At 38.8% G+C, this 15,660-nt stretch overlaps 1 protein-coding gene and 1 non-coding gene across 2 annotated transcripts in view; one reads left to right on the top strand and one right to left on the bottom strand.

Moving 5' to 3' along the window:
• Window positions 1-15,660, top strand: part of LUZP2 (leucine zipper protein 2) — a 455,713-nt gene that overhangs the window by 316,218 nt on the left and 123,835 nt on the right. The window lies entirely within an intron of this gene.
• LOC124225925 (small nucleolar RNA SNORA70) lies at window positions 12,177-12,311 on the bottom strand. Its single transcript, XR_006885141.1, has one exon. It is a non-coding gene; the product is annotated as a small nucleolar RNA SNORA70 (small nucleolar RNA).

The raw sequence follows: 15,660 nt of genomic DNA, 5'->3' as shown, positions 1-15,660 counted from the left end.
ATTTGAGGCACAATCTATCTATCTTAGTATTCCAGACATGTCATATCTTTAGGGAAACTTTCTTTACAGATATTTTCAGAATTATTAACAGACATCAGTGATAGGAGGAGGCATTGGATATCCTAAATAAGTAGAAAATAATGTTGAAAATTTGCTAGTCGATTAGAGAAGGAGAAGGAGAGAATTGCATCTCCTCTTAAAGGATATTACCACCTGGACTCAGTGACTGTCATTCCTAGTGAGACAGTCGAACAGAAACCAGAGATAACAGTCCAAATGGCAAATGGAGTGATAAATTAAGTACAGGCAGGTAAGACCTGGTAGACAAGAGCAGCCTGAGCAGAATTATCTGGAAAGTCATGTAAGCATGATCCAGCAGATAGAAATCTGGGGTGGGAGTGACCGAGGACCCCCTAAAGATGAGAGGAGCGCTTGTATTATTGTTATAAAGAATATGATCTCGCAAATAGAATATTTCATGGTTTTTGTTATTGCCCTTGGTGAGTACAGAGCAGCCCTGGAGGTTATGGTAGCAAACTTTGTCAATTTTTCACTTTAGAACATCCTACCTATCCTCTTTTCCTGTTAGCATCTTCCTCTGCCATCTGGAAGAATTTCTCATTGGTTGTGGTCTTACTGCATCCTGCTGCCTGCTGTTTTCAGGAGCTGAGGGAGGCAAGACCCTTCTGCTATTGTCCTCTTGCGCAGTCACATTACCTATAAACCTCCTGATCATACATTTTCTGCCAGAATTCTGAATGCTTAGAGAGTATCTTGGAGGACCCCTTCACAGTAGCTGGAGGGTAATTTTGATTACTGTTTTTCTGTCCAGCCTCCTGAGTGAGTCCTCATATGTCCTATCTGGTTTCTAACACTTAATCCTCCAGCCATCCTAGACCCATCAAAATCTTTGAGTGGAGCAGTTCCACCATATATTTATAGACATACACACACACTTTTTTTTTGAAGATAGAAAACATGTGTTTCTGTTACTTGCAACCAGAAAATCGGTCTCTTACAGGTATAATTCCTTGGCTTTGGAGTAAGGACTTAAGTGAAGAAACTTGTAGTAAATTCCCTAAAAGTATCCCAAGTTCTCTGTGCTTTTGGTGCTGCTGGATCAAAAATTACCCAAGAAATTTGGTCTATTTGATCTCCGTCACGGGCTATCAGTTATACAACAGTCTTAAGGGGGTTGCTCTTGGCTAATGCCTTTTACTGAAAACAAAGATTGATTTCATTGGAGTCTTTATCCTGATCGTTTCTTTGGTGAGACATCTAAAAGCTGTTGCTCTCCCTTGGTGTCCTGGATTGCATTCTATATGTAAGAAAGACAATGAGGGGATAAGTTGGCCATGGGATGGATGTCTGTTTACTCAGTTAGTCATCTCTTCTGGAAAACATTTATGGTGCTTCCATGTTTTACATTATTATAAAATATTGGGTGATGAATGACTTTTCGCCTGGTGCTTCTTTTTCCCCTATACTATTTTTAGGTTCATCCTTTAAGAAATGGTAATACTGAGTTACAGTGTAACAACGATCTTAAGATAGTTAAATATACTGTCAAATTATTTCCCAAAAGGATTATACAAATTTGTTATCTCTTTAGTAGTGTTTAACAATACCCTTTCAATATGCTTTCCCTTTTCCTGTCTTACTAGATCTTCATATTCACTTTTAATTTTTTTAAACAAATTTGATACATAAAAAAATGTTATCTCTTAGGAATTTGAATTACATTGATTATGCGTGAGGTTGTCAACCACCACACATTCCTCTATGAAAATGGTGAGTTAGTGAGCTTGTACCATTACTATAGTGTTCCCTTTTATCTGGTGATATCTAGTCTCTTGAAATTTTGTCATCTCTCTTATCAATCAGCTGCTATCAAGCAGTCATCATCAACCAGTATACCTGATTCCAGAGATCGCCCACTCTGTAAGCTGTGCTTTCAACCTGGATTTACCCCTTCTAGCCACTTCAATCTTGATCTTAATTGTTGGAGAGGCTATTCAGGGGAGCCTGAATTTCACAAGTAATACCATGCCCTCTGCTCTGCCCATGAAGACTCATCAGGTTCTCTTGAAATTAGGTTCTGAGATGTCCTCAGCAAAGAGCAATGTTTCTCGGATTTGTTTAATCACAGAATTGTTTGTGAAGTTATCACTGTTACTATCCACAGAGCCAGTCTTCCTCAGAACCCACATGAAGAATTGTTTCATAACATCCACAGAAATTCTTTGATTCTGAACTTTATGAAGTCACTGTGAACATTTCTTGAGAATAACTGACCCCCATTTTGGGGTGAGCTTTATGTGCAATGTGCCATGGAGATACCTGAGGAAGTAATTTTCCCAAACCATAATGACAGGTTCTTACACAATTATCTTTTAATTCCTTACCTTATCTTAAAATGGAAGTGATGGAAACCTGGACTTTCCTTTAGCGACATTTGATTCTGGTCCTCTATGGTTCTCCTCCTCTTCCGGCCCTCTTCCCCCTCTGCGCCTCCCCCTCCCTCCCTCTTCTTATCCCAGATCCCCTCTTCCTGAGGGCTACTCCACCTGCTTCTCCCTTGTTATGATAAATGCCCAGGTGGTTCTGATTCCCTTTCAAGACAGAAAGACAGGATCTGTCCTGGATCTGTCACTCTGTCCTGGGCTATTGATTTCTTCTATCTATCAGAGTAGTAATTGTCATTTGCAGATTTTCTCAGTCTTTCCTTACAGTTCCTGAAGATTCCTCTCTTGTACCAGTGCTAGTCTATTCAGCAGCATTCTGAAAGAGGCTGCTTCCCTCTAATATGCTCTGCACACTGTTTGCTACTAATTCTGGGAATGTCTCTCCATCTGGAATGATCTCATGCAGTATTTGCTCACTCTGTTTGCTGTGGTCTCACCTGCCCTCCGCCATCTAAGCACTTTCTTCCCTGGCCGGGCTGCGGCAGTGCAGGAGTGCATCTACTAAACCACTGGAGGAGATAAGAACATTTTGGAGGATTAAAAAGCATATTTAAAATGTCAATTACCTATCAATTCTTCAACAGTCCTCTCTCCCTGCATGTTTGGATCCTCCGTTTCATACTCACCAAAATGCAGAGTAAGTTAAGCATATGGAAGCAGTAGAAACACATATGGATTTTTTCAATCAACCAGTAAACCCCATATTTTAGGAGAATCCTACACTCTGTAAGTTTTAGTTTGCTTCAGTCTCAGTGACATATGAATATATGGCATATGCAAAATTGTATTTTTTATATTTATAAGCACTTGCACATTTACTGTTTCCTTTTATTCCCACACTGGCATAGTGAAGAGGCAAACATAATTATAGATGGAGAAACCGAGGTTTGAAATGTCACAGTGCAGATATGTCCATGGTGACAGCTTGTAAACGGGAGACCCAGGAATAAAACATATGTCTTGTGAATTCTGTTCTATGGTTTTTTTTCCTTCTCTAACACTCTTTTATCAAATAAAAAGTGCAAAAATCTTGGTTTTGACTATAAGGATAACAGTATTAGGAGATTTTTTTCCCCTTGTTCTTGTCTACTCAGCCAAGTGCAGGTGCACACCACATGAGCAGATGGAAATGCAATTAAGACAGATGTGATGACAGCTCCCTCCCAGACACTAATGCTTTCAAACCCCAGGGCTAGTCTGAAAGCACAGATCGCAGCAGGCACACCACAAGAAGCATCAAATGTGGGCACAAGATTAGTACAAACTGGAGGTCTTTCCAAATTTTGAAAGTGAAATGGCATTTAGTAATTTTGAAATCCTACATCTGTTCATAACTTTCTTAGGAAGTGAATATTTTTTACATTGTTGAACATAATTAGAAGAAAATAGAGGTAAATGCAGGATCATTGATCATTGTTATGCTACAAGCCTAGAATAAGATTTGTCAGAGAGAGAGAGGGACAAAAGCTTTGGTTATCAGCATGTGAGTTGTTGTGTCTGTATCCTGTGAACCACCTGGATTAGTGTTTGGGGCAGGCGTTCGTATCACATCCCTCCCACTTCCCTCAGGAAAATCTTGTGACCGGTATTATTTTCAATATTAAGAATTGCTCAGGAGGCCTTCTAGTTGGGATAAATTGCAGGCACTGGAGAGAGAGGTGTCAAAATGAACATCCACATGGGTCAGAGATGGCAAAGCTGAAGCCGCCTTGGGGTTTTGCTTTCAAACTTATTATTTGAGAGATAGTTGCAAGAAGGTGAAGAAGAAGACAGGACCTGCAGTCAAATAAAGATCTCAGGCTGCCTCTGATGGTTAGAGCTGTGTGGCTTTGTGCAAGTCTCTTGACCTCTCTGAAGGTCAGTTTAGTTTACTTGTCTGTGAAATAGGAATGTTATATCTTGCTAGCTACCTCACAGAGTTGTTAAGAAGCTTGTATAAGATAATAACTGTAAGAGTTTGACTGTTTTGGGTGATTCTATATCTCTTCCTCTTATAAAATTTGAGTTCTAATAACTGTCAGGGATTGATAAGCATAGAAAGACCAACCTGCAGATACTGCAGAAGGACACTAGGAATGGGAGGACGTAACACAGAGATCCTGAGAGAAGGAAAACCCATCCGTTTCTTCCTCTCACTCTGAAGTGGTTTTAAAGCTTAACGGGCATAAAACCCTCCTGGGAGTAACACTAAAATGTAGGTTCCCGGGCCACATTACTAGAGATTCTGATTCACTCCGTCTGGGCAGGAACCGGCTTATGATTTATTAATAAATACCCTAGGTGACTCTGGAGGTGATCTTAGGACCACGATGTGAAAAATCTTGAATAAACCTCATCTATGAAGCTTCCTCACCGGGTGAATAATAAGTGGCTTGGGAGCAACGACCAAAATTCATAACTAATTGATTTCTGTAGACTCATAGAGTGTGGGGCACTAGGTACACTAATGTTTTCTGCTGAAAAAAGATAACCTCTCATGTGTTCTACTCGTTAACTTTAGTTCTTATGATGTGTTATTTACTGGGTTTCACTTCTATTTTAAGAGTTAAGATCTAGGTTCTGAACTGGGAGGAGAGGAGAGACCAAATGTGGCAAAGGTCGATAGTTCTCCCCTGGCTAACTGTTCTCTCTGTTCTAAAGAGATACTCTGTTTTTTTTTGAGCAAATTGACACCCAGAATGAACATTTCCCAGCCTCCTTTGCAGCTGGCTGGGCCATGTACCTAAGTTCTGGCCACAGTTCTGTAAACAGAGGAGATGCTGGCAACTTCCAGATTGTACTGATGAAGGGAAGGCATTCGCTCTCCTCCTTTTCTTTGCCGCTTCCCTGTTGATGGACTGTAGGTGTAGAGGTGAGGGCATCCCCAGAGGCGATGACTCATCAAGTGAGAAGTGGGCTGGCCCTGACACCCTCAAGGAACAGAGGCACGGCACTTGGACTTTTGTCTCAGAATCAGAGAAAGAAAGAAACCTCTATCTTGTTTAAGACTCTGCTTTCCTGGGTCTCTATCACACAGAGCTAAACCTGATTTGTTCTAACTAATAAACGCATCCGATAAGCGCCCAGGATTAGGACAATGTGATGCTATATTGTCATGTGCACAGCCTCAGTTATCTCACTTGCAAAATGGGCATTCTAGGCCCTCCCTCAGAAGGCTATGAGAAGAACCACGAGAGACGAACATGCTTGCAGATTGTGTGATGAAATGCCTGCACTTTAAATATAAACGAACAATCTTATTTTATTTTTATTACTGAGTAATTTATAAATCATTCTTGACCATAACCCTCTGACTCTATGATAAAGATACTGACTATGCTCAGGTTGGTAGACTAACTTGGAAAAAATCTACCTGAAATGCTAAGCTTTCAGTGAGACTTGAGTGAACTCCAGGCCAAAAGACCTTGAGTGGAAAACATCAGCCAAGTCTACATTTGGCGTCAGAATCCTGATGAGCTTGTTGGGAACCATAACTGCCAGTCAAGTAGGGGCAATGTTGAGTTCCAAGGCCCTTACAGTATACCAAGGGAATGCCTGTGCAAGTGGATATTAGCAAGGTCATTTGGATGGCTGATTTATTATTCATGAAGAGTGTACAGTGCAAGGTTTATGTTAAAGGCTTTTTGAATCGTATTCCCATCACCATGAAAAATAGCCCCGTCACAATACTGCAGCTGGAAAGATGTATGGGGGAGCTGTTACCACATTTGAGAGTGCGGCTTAGTAATGCTGCTAGAGTAGCCTGTGAAGACAGCCATGGGTTAGTCAGGCAATCTGTTCTTGTTAAAATCACTCCAGGTGGAATGGCAGAGGTGAAAGAATGGGAGTGGTTAACTTAGAATATTTGTAAGTGACGTGAACTGGAGAGATTTTATTGAGCTGTGAGCACAAAACCAGAAATGGAGTGCCCATTCAATTCCGTCTGTACAAATCCAGGGCAAGTGATTACATTGGCTTTCCGTGGTGCCTCTCAAACTGAGTGGGTGGCTGATTCACCTGAAGGGCTCCTTAAGTGCAGACAGACAGGCCCACTCTCAGAGGCTCTGCTTTGGTAAGTTTGTGTCAGTTCAGGGCTTTAGAATTTGTATTTGTAAGTAGTAATTAGTAATAAGTAATTTCTAAGAAGGTGATGCTGATGCTGCTGGTCCAGAAAACACCTTTGGAGACCAACTGGCTTGTGGGAAGTCCCTGGTAAAGACTGTTGGGCGGGCAAACTGTTTCTGCATTGATCTCTCTCAAGGCCGGAGGTTCCCCTCATTCTCTACACACATAAGGGTTAGACTGTAGAATCCTAGATGGTGAAAACTGTATCTTGTTTATTACTGTAACTCTGACGCTTTGCCCAGTGCTGGACATTTTTCAGCTGCTTCGGGAGTTGCTTTTTTTCAGAGGAAGTCTCCCTGCCTTCCTTCTTCTCCTTTCCTGTGGTACTGCTCCAGGCAGCAGTCTGTCCTTCCACACATAGCTGTGTTGTGGAAAGTGCTTTGGAAGGCATGGCAATAGCTGCATCGCAGGAGAGAAGTCCTCCTAAGCTGAGCTGTTCTCTACATGGACATCCTTTGAGGTAGGAGGCAGGGGTACCGTTTTTATGAGCCTTGGCCATGAAGACAGAAGAGCTGATGGGGGTCAAAACCTGGGTTTGAATCTTCGCTCTGTTTTTCATTTGCCCTGTGAGCTTAAGAGAGTCCCTTAATCTAAGCGTCCTCACCTCACTGTTACATGGGTTTAACCATTTGTAACTAATCAGAACTTACCTTGTGGTGATAGGTCAAGGATTTAATGGGTTACTGTGCTTAAAGTTATAATATATTACTTTTCATTTGACTAAGAGATATTTGATTCTAGTTTAAGAGAAATTAAAGTTATTCTTGATAAAGATATTTAGCAATAATAAAAAGGAGGGGCTCAGTATTTGCAAAAAACAAAACTAGAGGTAGAACAGATGTCTTAGCAAGAGAAATTTGTGCAATGGAACAGAGATAAAGCTAGATGTGCGTATTTCTCTGGGTCTGTAAGGTGGGCAGGGCGGGTGAGTCGTGTGTAAGGGGGCTAATGGCGTGTGTTTTCGCATGAGTTCTTCACGGCCAAAGCTGGGGCACTTGACTTTGTGTATTTGGGATAAAAATGAAGAATAACTAGAAAAAGTTGAAAGTAATTTTGATTTTAAAATCAAAATGCTTCAAATAGTCAGTAAGGGGTAAATAATGTTTACTCACCATACATATTCTCTCTTGCTGGGACCACAATTTTGGAAGCAGGAGTCAAAACTTTGAGTCATACAATGAAAATAATCACCCCAAATTCCAATGTAAATATAAATTAAAATGGAAATATGTTTGCTGACATGAATGATGTCTGCAATAAAGCAAAATGCTTTTACGGGCATATTGCAATTTCATTGAGCAGATTTTATGAAAACTATAGAAGGACCAAAGAAGACAAATACCATCAACTGTATAAATTTTGCTTATTTAAAATATGCACATTTATTAAAATATGTCAATTTGAAAAACTATTGATATCCTCTTTAGTGTGCACATTTAGTATTATTTTTGTGTTTTTAGTTAACAACAAAAAGCATTTTTATAGTTTAATTTGTACCCCTGTTATATAGTCCATTATTTCAATAGATCTTAAGTTTTTAACTATTAATCTGCAACCTTAGGAACTTTCAAACAGGTCTCTCTAGTGTCAGGCCACTTTATGAAAATTAAGGTAGTTCTATTATAAAGTAATGCTTTAATATTTCTTTAATACCCATCTCTTTACACAATCATCCTGATATTATTCCTCAAGCAATATATATTTTACATGGGACATCCAATATATTGGTTTAAAGCGTGAATATACCTTTTATTTTATCTTGGTGTTTTATGAATTGTGAGGTCAGATGTTGTTTTGCTTTTAATAAAGTTGAACAAGTTAGTTTGTTTCCTGTAATAGATTTTACATTTTAGAGTAGTTTTAGTTTCACAGCAAAACTGAGTGGAAAGCGCAGCTACCCACATACCCTGCATCCCCAAACACTTGCAGCCTCCTCCGCTATCGACAGACCACACGCGAGTGGTACATTTTTTGTGTTCAACAAAACTACGCAACATATCATTATCACCCAAAGTTCGTAGCTTACATTAGGGCTTACTCATGATGTTGGACATTCTATGGGTTTTGACAAATGTACAATAACATGTTTAAATGTATTTATTGTATACAAATGTATTATACATTATACAAATGTATAATATTATTGTCTCATAGAGAATAGTTTCATTGCCCTAAAAATTCTGTGCTCTGTTTATTCATCCCTCTCTGCCTCAAACCCCTAGCAAACAATGATCTTTTTACTCTCTCTATGATTTTACCTTTTCCAGAATGTTATATATTCGGACTCTTACAGTGTGCAGCCTTTTCAGATTGACTCCTTACACTTAGTAACGTGCATTGAAGTTTGCTCCATGTCTTTTCACAGATAGGTAGTGAAATTTCTTTTTAGTACTGAAAAATACTCCATTGTCTTGATGTACCACAGTTTATTCATCCATTCACCTACTGAAGGATATCTTAGTCATTTACAAGTTTTGGCAATTATGAATAAAGCTGCCGGAAGCATCCTTGTGCAGGTTTTCTGTGGGCATCGTTTTTAAGTCCTTTGTGTAAATACCAAGGAGCACGTTGCTGGATCATATGGTAAGAGTCTATCCAGTTTTGTAAGAAACTGCCAAACTGTCTTCCAAAGTGGCTGCGCCATTTTGTATTCTCTCCAGCAGTGAATGAGAGGTCCTGTTGTTCCATATTCTTGGCAGCACTTGGTGTTGTCAGTGTTTTGAATTTTTGCCATTCTAATAGGTGTGTAGCAGTATCTCATTGCTGTTTTAATGTGCAATTCCTTAATGATGTATGATGTGGAGCATCAACTGTATGTTAATGCCTTTTTGTAGTCACCAGACATAGGTTACAGGAGCACTTATTTAATATTTGAAGTATAAATGAATGAATGATAAGAGGAGTAAAATCAATTCTGACCTTAATGGTGACATTTCTGATACCATTAGAGGCCAAAACTGAGATGGGGTGAGGTAGCTTTGCCGTGAAGTCCTTCGGGAGCATCATGTGAGCAGCTGTCTCCTCCGCGGTGTTCAGAATTCACTCTGAACACACACGTTTCCTGCAAGATCCATGTACTCATTCATGTGCCAAAATCCATCTGGATATAATCTCCTTTCAGAGGAGAAAGTCTGTGTGCCTCTAGCAGTCACTGTTCTTCTCCCGCGTGCCCAGTCACTTGGAGTGCAATTGCCACAGTAGGATTATTGTTCTAACTAACTAGAAGAGGGTGCTAGGAGAACACTTGCTATTTAAGGTGTATGCGCGGTCTACAGATAGGAACAACCTTGTGCAGAAAAAGGTAGTGGCAGATGCATTTGACCCTACATAAAGAACATTTTCATTTTAGCATCAAGCTTTCTTCAAACTTTTCTGTTGGTCCATCTAATCAGTTATCTTTCATCATTGCAGCACCTTTAACCAGGTTCCAGTATGGTGTGAGCGGGAATTCAGAAGAGACTGTCTAACGAGTGCTGAGATCCTAGAGCAGCTCAGTTTGCTCTCTTCATTAAGTCAGTAGAATTCAAATTACTCTGTAATAGAAAGAAGTGTAACTCTAGTGAACCGAACGAAGCATCTGAATCATGCTGAACTGTTTCCTAAGGACCAGCACCTGAACCAGTGCAGATGAGGCCAACCATAACTGTGGACTCTCAGAGTAGAAATTCTATTTTATTTCTTTATGTATCTATGAAATAGACTTGCCTACTTAATATTTGAAAGTAAAGCAAAACTTCCCATCTTCACTATCTTCAACAATGTACTTCAAAGCACTTGTGCTTTCTATTTGTAAATACTCTTCTTTTCTTCCTAATTCCAGAAGCTAAGAAATTCTAGAATTTGAACTTTTGGGGGAGAGTAATGTGTTCTTAACCCATAGCGTACTGGACCTCATGGGAGCATTATGCTTTCTATGCATTGTAGAATATCGCATATAAAATTGCATATTATTTTTTGACAAAGGCCTTTCGATTAAAATGTTTCTAGCCAAATAGATTCTTATTTAAGAAATATAACAGCTGTTTCTTGTTTTTCTTTTTAACCAGACCGAAAACTGAGTGCAGCACTAAGGAATATTATGGCACAGCTGTGGATGTAAAAGAAACATGTAATTGGAGAATTATCAGAATATAAATAAGTGAAATCCATCCCTTATATATTTTTGTATGACAGAACTTTGGGTTTTGAGTTTAATATTCAGTACAAACTTTATTATGTTCAACTCTATGAAGAAAATTGCATCTGACATTGAGGAAGGAAAATGCAAGAAGGCGTAGTCTTTGACCTTAAAAAAACTTCAGTGACTTTGAAGAGCCCAAAGATTGAAAAGAAAAAAACCTTTGAATTTTAAAATAATCAATAACATAACACATACCTCAAGATAAGTATAAGCAAATATGAGGGTAGGACAATAACTGAAAGGATGGGGTACTTATTAGAAAATACATTTAAGGAGAAAATATTTTAGAGACTAGAACTTGAAGGACAAATCCAAATGGGTTACAGAGAAGATAACAATCTAGGCTTGCCATAATAACAATTATTGTATGATATTATTAGTAATAATAATTAATATAGATGATAACCATCATCACCTACTATATGCAAAGCACTTGCTAAGTGTTTTATAGTTGTTTCAATGTTCACAACAAATATATGGGGTAGGTACTATTTTCATTAATATTTAAAAATTTTGGACACCTTAGGGTGGTTAAGGCAGCTGGAAAGATCTATGCAGATTATGGAAAGAGAATTTCAGTCAGTTGCTCTCGCTGTTAACCACAGTGCTCTCTCTGTGGTTAGCTAAGCATACGGAGATGAGCTCTGCTATGAGACCTGCCCTTCTGTGAATACTCTTCAGCTGCTGTTTGATCGAAGCTGCAAGATTCATGAGTCCAAAGCACGTTTTCTTTTGGTGCATAAATATTAGAGAATCTGAGGAGCAGGTAGAGGCAACCACACAACTACTAGGCAAGTATTGATGAGAAGAAATAAAGAAAATTAAAGCAAAAATAATAAAAAATAAACAAAACTTCCATCACAAAAAGAATCTGCACACCCAAATTCCAAAACACATAACAAACCTGGTGCTAAGAAAAACAGTAAATAAAACTAACAGATAGAATTCAAAGTAGATAATATTAATTATATGGAAGAACATGATAGAAATTTTATTTTATTTTTAGATGGACAGGAAGTAGTATTTATTGGTGGGCGTGAGTGGGGCAGGGGCGCTGTTGAAGCCATCACAAGTGCAGAGCCACCATTTGTCCAGGAGGCCAGGATTAGGGATGTATTTGACCTCACAGCCATCTGAGATGAGCCACATTTCGGCCACCATATCTTCAAATTCATCCTCGTTAAACTTAATGAAGACTCACTTTTTGGAGATGTGGATCTTCTGGCAGCCAGGGAACTTGAACTTGGCCCTGCACAGGGCCTCAGTCACATGTTCCTTGTTCTGCAGTGTGGTATGGATGAATATGATAACTTGGTCAATGTGGACCCTTGTCACTGTGCCCTGGGGCTTTCCAAAGGCACCCCACGTACCAGTCTGGAGCCTAGACTGGGGACAGCATGAGGTCAGAAATGAATGCCACTGGAAAGAGCTGTCTCCAAGGTGCCTTAGGCCAACCCATGCAAGCAGCAGGCTGCATACACTACCTGGGAGGCTGCTGTTGGCAACAATTGCATACCCAGCCGCCATGGGGAAAAGAGCAATGTTGGCTTAATTGACTGTGGAGACAAAAATTTTAAAACAGGTGTTTCAGGTAACTCTAAGAGATGAATGCAAGAATATGAAAAACATCAATTATTTATAAAAGTGTTAAGAGAGAAAATGAAGGAACAGCTGGATATAAAATAAGGACAATTATAGACCTTGGAAAGAAAACTTATGTACTTATAGCCATTGGAATAATTTAAAATACAAATAAAGTTATTTTAGAAAAAACAAACCCTCTTGTCTGGACAAGTTTGAAAAGAGAAATAATGACTCATAGCGTACTTTGAGGAATTAGCTTAGAATTCCACACAAATAAAAAGAGGTGTGCGTGTGTGGTATGTGTGTGTGTAGTTAAGAGACATGAATGGGGCTGTCCCTATGGCTGAGTGGTTAAGTTTGCACACTCTGCTTAGGCAACCCAGGCTTCACTGGTTCGGATCCTGGGCACAGACCTATGCACCACCTATCAAGCCATGCTGTGGTGGCGTCCCACATAGAAGAACTAGAATGACTTACAACTAGGATATCCAACTATTTACTGGGGCTTTGAGGAGAAAAAAAAAAGAGGAAGATTGGCAACAGATGTTAGCTCAGGACCAATCTTCCTCACGAAAAAGCATGCCTAAAAAAAAAGAGAGACATGAATAAATTGAGAGTTTGTAATATGTATCTAATAGTATATATGTATGTACAGCATGTATGTATGTACGTATCTAGTAGTATGTGTAATATGTATCTAATAAATTGTAAAAGAGAATGGAGAGAATGATGCAGATGCAATATTTAATTCTGAAAATATATTTTATCATGAATTTAATTATATATATTGAGTAACTTATTTACATTGTGACAGAACAGGAAGACTCAAGAATGCTGCAAGATTTTTATTAGGAACAATCAGAAAGATTGTATTGTCTTTAATAGAGAAGGAAAGACCATAGCTGAAGGAGGCTTGCGGAAAAGATGACACTAATTTTGGATACCTTAAATTTGAGATGACTACATATGATGGATGAGTTAGCAGCTGGAGTTGAGAAGACGGGTCTAGCCCGGATATATAAATCTGGTAATCCTTGTCAGAGATCGTATTTAAAACAATGGTCACGAATGAGATCACTGAGATAGTGAGGGTGAAGAGAGGAAATGGCCAAGTACTCAGCCATGAGTTAGTCCAGAGTTGAGATGTCTGAGAACCAACGGGGACTGACAAGTAGAAAAAAAAATTATCTCAAGGAGAAGGATTGATCAACTGTGTCAAATGCTGATGATAAAGCAAGAAAGACAAGAATCAAGAATTGTCCTATGGATTTGTCAGCAGTGAGATCATTACACAAAGTGTGCAAACATTTTTTAAATGTGCATACATATATTGCTTATGGATACACACACATATGGAACTTTATGCCAAATTCAGGCTAGGAGCATATGAAGAAAATTTGGCCTCTTTTCCACTTTAACAAGACACACCCCTTATTAGTGGCATCAGATTTATAGTAATACTAAAACAAATCAATGTCCCAATCAATTCAGTGTATAAAACCATCAACAGGGCTAACTTAGGTAAGCTTGGAGCACAAAAGCAAATGATAAGCCTGCTTCTCTTCCAGCTACACTTTGTGGGAATTTCCTAGTGATGCTGGGAAGAAAACAGAAGTACTAAATAAATCATCGTCCTTTGAAATTTATAGCAGTTAAACTTTGTTTTTTGGATTGAACTACAACATCAGATCCTCGCTGGTACTACTTCAAAAAGGAATTGCTCACAACAGTCAATATTTGGCAAGCTTCAATTAAATCATAAATAATAAACAACGTCCAAATTTTTCTTCCAGATTAGCCTTGATGAGCTTTAGTCATCATGTATGCAATGGTGATGTACTAGCAAAGACTGGACAAGACAATTTTTAAAGTTAATGGCATTAGCTTTAAACGGCATAGCTTTGATATGTCTTATGCAGTTGTACCACGTGTATCTGAATGTGAAAATATGTTCTAAACTTTTTTTTTCCTGAAACAGAGGAAATGGTAAAATAAATTTTAGTAAAACTCCAAAAATAAGAATTCAGTTCTCTTATAAAGTCGAAGAAACAGGGAGATCTCTGAACTTCTGTAGTCACTGAGCTGGGTGCCTAGGATAAAATGGCTTTTTTGGGCTGAGAATTCCCAGCAGAATTGCAAAGGGAGTGTGGCAGGTGTTCAAATCTTCTCTGGCAGATCAGGAAGAGAATATCCTCAGGATTAATTACAAGTGAATTAACTGATCTTGCCTAATGATTTCACAACAGATTTACTTTGCCTAGTAACTGCTCTATGGGCAAAGTTATTTTATAAACTACAATTTATTGTATTGCCTGGTGGGGTTGAATTGGCTGGTGAGGTGCATGTATCTGGAATTAAAAACTCAGAGACCAATTCCATGTTTCTGTATGTTTTGGTTATTGCTCATGCACTGCGCAGCAGAAATCCAGGACTCGTCTTTACTGTTTGTTTATTTATTTTTCACAAAGAGAGGAGAATTAGTAAAAACTACACAGCAAAATGAGAAAGAACATGGGTTCTGACAGGTGTTGGGCCTGGACCAATCCTGGCTCTACCACTTAGTAGCTGCTTGAACATGGGCAGGTTAAATAGCATGATTAAGCCTCAGGTTTGTCATTTCTAAAATGGAGATTCTTAAGAATTTTTTGCCTGTAGGGCTGCTGTGAGGATTCAATGAAATAGTGTACGTAAACACACTTTGTACAACACCTGGCATAAAATAAGCATTCAACAAATGCTCGTTTAAACACACACATACACTCAGCACCTAGTGATTTTTTTCCAACGTTACTGAGATATAATTGACAAACAGCATTGTCTAAGTTTAAGGTGTACAATATATTGATTTGATAACGTTTATATCTTGCAATACGATGACCACCATAGCATTAGCTAACACCCCCATCATGCCACATAATTATCATTTCATTTTGTGGTTTGAACATTTAAGATCTACTCTTAGCAACTTTCAAGTACATAATGCAGTATTGTTAACTATAATCATAACGCTGTGCATTACATGTTCAGAACTTTGTCATCTTCTGAGTGGAAGTTTGTTACCCTTTGACCGACATCTCCTCATTTCCCCTACTGCCCAGCCCGTGGCAACCACTATTCTACTCTCTGTCTCTACAAGTTCAGCCTTTTTAGACTCCACATATAAGTGAGATCATACAGTGTTTGTCTGTCTTTATCTGACATATCTCACTTAGCATAGTGCCTTCAAAGTCCATCCATGTTGTTGCAAATGTCAGGATTTCCTTCCGTCTCATGGCTGAATAGTATTCCATTGTACATATATATGCCATGTATTCCTTATCTGTTCAT

Source organism: Equus quagga, chromosome 14, assembly GCF_021613505.1.
Source record: "Equus quagga isolate Etosha38 chromosome 14, UCLA_HA_Equagga_1.0, whole genome shotgun sequence".
NCBI classification, from domain to species: domain Eukaryota; kingdom Metazoa; phylum Chordata; class Mammalia; order Perissodactyla; family Equidae; genus Equus; species Equus quagga.
Note: the sequence above shows the minus strand (reverse complement) of the source record. Positions and strands in the feature narration are given on the sequence as shown.